The following is a 7,500-nucleotide window of genomic DNA, read 5'->3' on the forward strand; positions in this document are numbered from 1 at the left end:
AACCGGCGGTTCTGCCGACGGTCTCGTCTTCGAGGCGGCTCCCTCCCCCGTGTACAGGCCGATTTTCGTGCATTTCGAACCGTGGGAAGTGGTCCAAAAGGGAATGGGGGTGGACGTGACTGCTCAACCCGACTCTGAGGCTTCTAACCCGGGTAGCTCGGCCGGGTTTGATCCGGCGGTTCTGCCGACGGTCTCGTCTTCGAGGCCGGTGCCTCCCCCGTGTACAGGCCGATTTTCGTGCATTTCCAACGGTGGGAAGTGGTCCAAAAGGGAATGGGGGTGGACGTGTCTGCTCATACCGACTTTGAGACTTGTAAGCCGGGTAGCTCAGCCGGGTTTGTTCCGGCGGTTCTGCCGACGGTCTCGTCATCGAGGGGGGAGCCTCCCCCGTGTCCAGGCCGATTTTCATGCATTTCCAACCGTGGGAAGTGGTCCAAAAGGGAATGGGGGTGAATGTGACTGCTCATACCGACTTTGAGACTTTTAAGCCGGGTAGCTCAGCCGGGTTTGACCCGGCGGTTCTGCCGACGGTCTCGCCTTCGAGGGGGAGCGTCCCCGTGTTCAGGCCGAATTTTGTGCATTTCGAACCGTGGGAAGTTGCCCAAAAGTCGATGGGAGTGAATGTGACTGCTCAACCCGACTTTGAGACTTGTAAGCCGGGTAGCTCAGCCGGGTTTGACCCGGCGGTTCTGCCGACGGTCTCGTCTTCGAGGCGGGTGCCTCCCCCGTGTACAGGCCGATTTTCATGCATTTCGTACCGTGGAAGCGGTCCAAAAGGGGATGGGAGTGAACGTGACTGCTCATACCGACTTTGGCGCTTCCGAGCCGGGTAGCTCAGCCGGGTTTGACCCGGCGGGTCTGCCGACGGTCTCGCCTTCGAGGGGGGAGCGTCCCCCGTGTTCAGGCCGAATCTTGTGCATTTCGAACCGTGGGAAGTTGCCCAAAAGTCGATGGGAGTGAATGTGACTGCTCAACCCGACTTTGAGACTTGTAAGCCGGGTAGCTCAGCCGGGTTTGACCCGGCGGTTCTGCCGACGGTCTCGTCTTCGAGGCCGGTGCCTCCCCCGTGTACAGGCCGATTTTCGTGCATTTCCAACGGTGGGAAGTGGTCCAAAAGGGAATGGGGGTGGACGTGTCTGCTCATACCGACTTTGAGACTTGTAAGCCGGGTAGCTCAGCCGGGTTTGTTCCGGCGGTTCTGCCGACGGTCTCGTCATCGAGGGGGGAGCCTCCCCCGTGTCCAGGCCGATTTTCATGCATTTCCAACCGTGGGAAGTGGTCCAAAAGGGAATGGGGGTGAATGTGACTGCTCATACCGACTTTGAGACTTTTAAGCCGGGTAGCTCGGCCGGGTTTGACCCGGCGGTTCTGCCGACGGTCTCGTCTTCGAGGCGGGTGCCTCCCCCGTGTACAGGCCGATTTTCGTGCATTTCGAACCGTGGGAAGTGGTCTAAAAGTCGATGGGAGTGAACGTGACTGCTCAACCCGACTTTGAGACTTGTAAGCCGGGTAGCTCAGCCAGGTTTGACCCGGCGGTTTCTGCCGACGGTCTCGCCTTCGAGGGCGGACCCTCCCCCGTGTACAGGCCGGTTTTCGTGCATTTCGAACCGTGGGAAGTGATCCAAAAGGGAATGGGGGTGAACGTGACTGCCCAACCCGGCTTTGAGACTTGTAAGCCGGGTAGCTCAGCCGGGTTGGACCCGGCGGTTCTGCCGACGGTCTCGACTTCGAGGCGGGTGCCTCCCCCGTGTACAGGCCGATTTCATGCATTTGCAACGGTGGGGAAGTTGCCCAAAAGTCGATGGGAGTGAATGTGACTGCTCAACCCGACTTCGAGACTTGTAAGCCGGGTAGCTCAGCCGGGTTTGACCCGGCGGTTCTGCCGACGGTCTCGCCTTCGAGGGGGAGCCTCCCCGTGTACAGGCCGATTTTCGTGCATTTCCAACGGTGGGAACAGGTTCAAAAGGGGATGGGAGTGATTGTGACTGCTCAACCCGACTCTAGGGCTTCTAACCCGGGTAGCCCGGCGGGTTTGACCCGGCGGTTCTGCCGACGGTCTCGTCTTCGAGGCGGGTGCCTCCCCGTATACAGGCCGATTTTCATGCATTTCGAACCGTGGGAAGATTTTCATGCATTTCGAACCGTGGGAAGTGGTCCAAAAGGGAATGGGGGTGGACGTGTCTGCTCATACCGACTTTGAGACTTGTAAGCCGGGTAGCTCAGCCGGGTTTGATCCGGCGGTTCTGCCGACGGTCTCGCCTTCGAGGGGGGAGCCTCCCCCGTGTTCAGTCCGATTTCCATGCATTTCCAACCGTGGGAAGTTGCCCAAAAGGGGATGGGAGTGAATGTGACTGCTCAACCCGACTTTGGCGCTTCCGAGCCGGGTAGCTCAGCCGGGTTTGACCCGGCGGTTCTGCCGACGGTCTCGTCTTCGAGGCGGGTGCCTCCCCCGTATACAGGCCGATTTTCATGCATTTCGAACCGTGGGAAGTGGTCCAAAAGGGAATGGGGGTGGACGTGTCTGCTCATACCGACTTTGAGACTTGTAAGCCGGGTAGCTCAGCCGGGTTTGATCCGGCGGTTCTGCCGACGGTCTCGCCTTCGAGGGGGGAGCCTCCCCCGTGTTCAGTCCGATTTCCATGCATTTCCAACCGTGGGAAGTTGCCCAAAAGGGGATGGGAGTGAATGTGACTGCTCAACCCGACTTTGGCGCTTCCGAGCCGGGTAGCTCAGCCGGGTTTGACCCGGCGGTTCTGCCGACGGTCTCGTCTTCGAGGCGGGTGCCTCCCCCGTGTACAGGCCGATTTTCATGCATTTGGAACCGTGGGAAGTGGTCCAAAAGGGAATGGGGGTGGACGTGACTGCTCATACCGACTTTGAGACTTGTAAGCCGGGTAGCTCAGCCGGGTTTGACCCGGCGGTTCTGCCGACGGTCTCGCCTTCGAGGGGGGAGCCTCCCCCGTGTTCAGTCCGATTTTCGTGCATTTCCCACGGTGGGAAATGGTATCTTTCATTACGGGGACAAGGGTCTGAAGCGGTGAAGTCAGTAACCGGCATAGTTAAGGAAAGGGTTCGAATTTTCTCAACAGTACGAAAAAAGTGAGCAGGGAAGCTAGAGAAGGTGTCAGTGAGTCCCAAACGAGTGAACCGCAAAACTTAGGGAAATGCCCGAAAGCGTTTTAAAGGGTGAAATCGGGAACGAGGAAATGATCGGAAAGTGCCTGAAAGTGCTAAATGAGTAAACAGAAAAACGATGAAAAATGTTTGAAAAGAAGAAGTGAGTAACCAGGAAAACTTAGAAAAATGTTCAAAACGAAGAAATCAGTAACCAGGAAAACTTAGAAAAATGATCAAAAAGAAGAAATGAGTAACCAGGAAAACTTAGAAAAATGTTTAAAAAGAAGAAATCAGTAACCAGGAAAACTTAGGAAAATGTTTAAAAAGAAGAAATCAGTAACCAGAAAAACTGCGAAAAATGTTTAAAAAGAAGAAATGAGTAACCAGAAAAACTTAGAAAAATGTTTAAAAAGAAGAAATCAGTAACCAGGAAAACTTAGAAAAATGTTTAAAAAGAAGAAATCAGTAACCAGGAAAACTTAGAAAAATGTTTAAAAAGAAGAAATCAGTAACCAGGAAAACTTAGAAAAATGTTATAAAAGAAGAAGTGAGTAACCAGAAAAACTTAGAAAAATGTTTAAAAAGAAGAAATCAGTAACCAGAAAAACTGCGAAAAATGTTTAAAAAGAAGAAATCAGTAACCAGACAAACTGCGAAAAATGTTTAAAAAGAAGAAATCAGTAACCAGGAAAACTTAGAAAAATGTTTAAAAAGAAGAAGTGAGTAACCAGAAAAACTTAGAAAAATGTTTAAAAAGAAGAAATCAGTAACCAGAAAAACTGCGAAAAATGTTTAAAAAGAAGAAATCAGTAACCAGGAAAACTTAGAAAAATGTTTAAAAAGAAGAAATCAGTAACCAGAAAAACTGCGAAAAATGTTTAAAAAGAAGAAATCAGTAACCAGAAAAACTTAGAAAAATGTTTAAAAAGAAGAAGTGAGTAACCAGAAAAACTTAGAAAAATGTTTAAAAAGAAGAAATCAGTAACCAGAAAAACGGCGAAAAATGTTTAAAAAGAAGAAATCAGTAACCAGACAAACTGCGAAAAATGTTTAAAAAGAAGAAATCAGTAACCAGAAAAACTTAGAAAAATGTTTAAAAAGAAGAAATCAGTAACCAGAAAAACTTAGAAAAATGTTTCAAAAGAAGAAGTGAGTAACCAGAAAAACTTAGAAAAATGTTTAAAAAGAAGAAGTGAGTAACCAGAAAAACTTAGAAAAATGTTTAAAAAGAAGAAATCAGTAACCAGAAAAACTTAGAAAAATGTTTAAAAAGAAGAAATCAGTAACCAGAAAAACTGCGAAAAATGTTTAAAAAGAAGAAATCAGTAACCAGGAAAACTTAGAAAAATGTTTAAAAAGAAGAAATGAGTAACCAGGAAAACTTAGAAAAATGTTTAAAAAGAAGAAATGAGTAACCAGGAAAACTTAGAAAAATGTTTAAAAAGAAGAAATCAGTAACCAGAAAAACTTAGAAAAATGTTTAAAAAGAAGAAATCAGTAACCAGAAAAACGGCGAAAAATGTTTAAAAAGAAGAAATGAGTAACCAGAAAAACTTAGAAAAATGTTTAAAAAGAAGAAATCAGTAACCAGAAAAACGGCGAAAAATGTTTAAAAAGAAGAAATCAGTAACCAGAAAAACTTAGAAAAATGTTTAAAAAGAAGAAGTGAGTAACCAGAAAAACTTAGAAAAATGTTTAAAAAGAAGAAATGAGTAACCAGAAAAACTTAGAAAAATGTTTAAAAAGAAGAAATCAGTAACCAGAAAAACTTAGAAAAATGTTTAAAAAGAAGAAATGAGTAACCAGAAAAACTTAGAAAAATGTTTAAAAAGAAGAAATCAGTAACCAGAAAAACGGCGAAAAATGTTTAAAAAGAAGAAATCAGTAACCAGAAAAACGGCGAAAAATGTTTAAAAAGAAGAAATCAGTAACCAGACAAACTGCGAAAAATGTTTAAAAAGAAGAAATCAGTAACCAGAAAAACTTAGAAAAATGTTTAAAAAGAAGAAATCAGTAACCAGGAAAACTTGGAAAAAAACACTTAGAAAAATTTTCAGCAAAGTGTGAAAAATATTCTAAGTGTCAGCGGAGGAAAATGCTGCAGCATCGGGAAAGATTCGCAAACTTACACCGAACATGTGCTCCGAAGTGCCGGAGGAATTGGGTGAATTGAGCCCGGCAAATGGCCAGCTGTCGTTTTGTGCCTGCAGCCCGAAAACTTTAACTTTGTCTGTCGCGGAAGTCCGGACCGAGAAAAATCCAAACGGTTTTGACCGGACCGAGTTCCAGACCGATGCAGTCAAATTTGGAATTCAGACCCATTCAGTGCCACTTGTAGTTTTTCCGCAGTGAGGTTGGCGGGGTACCCGGAGATATATGGGAACACGATTTTTAGAACAAAATGGCGGCGCGGGACCGTTCTGAAAGGCATCCGAAAAACGGTTCCACGGGCATAGCACTTTAATGACAGGTATGAGTGCATGCCGGAGAGCTCTTGGAAGTCGAATTTTTGACACTTTGTCAATTTTTTGACAGATTTGACAAACTCTTTCTGTCTGTTCTAAGAGTCAGTCAGAGACTTGTGCGGCGGTCTTTTGACACTATTGGAGGGCGGGCAAACCCCACGTTGACTCCGGCCGTCCCTCCACAGGCGCTCGTGTCCAAAATGAAGGCGAGAGACGCGAGTGGCCTGGTTCCCTTGGGTGTTGCCAAGAAGGCTGCGGGCTGACCGTTGCCTGAGCACTCCCTAAAGCCTCTTGTGATGAGAGCAGACCTCGCCTGCCGCACGACCGGCTCTGGGAGTCGTTGGGCCGCTATTTGTGAATAGTCTGGTCCTCCTCTGCCACCCGGACAAGCGCGATGGCTCTGCCGCCCTGCGGTGCTCGTCACCCAGGTTTGGGGAACACGATACTCGTAACAAAAATAAAAGGCGGCTCGGGACCTGCAGGCGAAAGGGGTCCCGTGGTGCTAAGCACGTCGACTTCGGGTCTCGGTGCAAGCCGGAGAGCTCACGGAAGTCTAAAGTTTTCGGCACGTGGTCGAATCTTTTCAAAGGCTTACCCGGCTCTTTCCGTCCATTCTGAGAGTAAGTCAGAGGCCGGTGCGGAGGTCTCTTGACAATCGGAGGGGGTGGTGGCCCTCCGCAGGCGCTCGTGTCGAAAATGAAGGCGAGAGACGCGAGTGGCCTGGTTCCCCTGGGTGTTGCCAGGAAGGCTGCGGGCTGACCCTTGCCTGAGCACTCCCTAAAGCCTCTTGTGATGACAGCAGACCTCGCGCGCCGCACGACCGGCTCTGGGAGTCGTTGGGGCCGCTATCTGTGAATAGTCTGGTCCTCCTCTGCCACCCGGCCAAGTGCGATGGCTCTGCCGCCCTGCGGTGCTCGTCACGCAGGTATGGGGCACACGATGCTCGTAACAGCAAATAAAGGCGGCTCGGGACCTGCAGGCGAAAGGGGTCCCGTGGTGCTTAGCACGTCGACTTCGGGTCTCGGTGCAAGCCGGAGAGCTCACGGAAGTCTAAAGTTTTCGGCACGTGGTCGAATCTTTTGAAAGGCTTACCCGGCTCTTTCCGTCCATTCTGAGAGTCAGTCAGAGGCCGGTGCGGCGGTCTATTGACGACCGGAGGCTCCCATGGGTGTTGCGATGAGGGTGGAGGGCACAGAACCTTGCCTTAGCACTCCCTAATAAAGCCTCTTGTGAAGAGAGCAGACCTCGCGCGCCGCACGACCGGCTCTGGGAGTCGTTGGGCCGCTATCTGTGAATAGTCTGGTCCTCCTCTGCCACCCGGCCAAGTGCGATGGCTCTGCCGCCCTGCGGTGCTCGTCACGCAGGTATGGGGCACACGATGCTCGTAACAGCAAATAAAGGCGGCTCGGGACCTGCAGGCGAAAGGGGTCCCGTGGTGCTTCGCACGTCGACTTCGGGTCTCGGTGCAAGCCGGAGAGCTCACGGAAGTCTAAAGTTTTCGGCACGTGGTCGAATCTTTTGAAAGGCTTACCCGGCTCTTTCCGTCCATTCTGAGAGTCAGTCAGAGGCCGGTGCGGCGGTCTATTGACGACCGGAGGCTCCCATGGGTGTTGCGATGAGGGTGGAGGGCACAGAACCTTGCCTTAGCACTCCCTAATAAAGCCTCTTGTGAAGAGAGCAGACCTCGCGCACCGCACGACCGGCTCTGGGAGTCGTTGGGCCGCTATCTGTGAATAGTCGGGTCCTCCTCTGCCACCCGGCCAAGTGCGATGGCTCTGCCGCCCTGCGGTGCTTGTCACGCAGGTATGGGGCACACGATGCTCGTAACAGCAAATAAAGGCGGCTCGGGACCTGCAGGCGAAAGGGGTCCCGTGGTGCTTAGCACGTCGACTTCGGGTCTCGGTGCAAGCCGGAGAGC

Source organism: Chiloscyllium punctatum, unplaced genomic scaffold (assembly GCF_047496795.1).
Source record: "Chiloscyllium punctatum isolate Juve2018m unplaced genomic scaffold, sChiPun1.3 scaffold_1232, whole genome shotgun sequence".
Taxonomy (NCBI): Eukaryota; Metazoa; Chordata; class Chondrichthyes; order Orectolobiformes; family Hemiscylliidae; genus Chiloscyllium; species Chiloscyllium punctatum.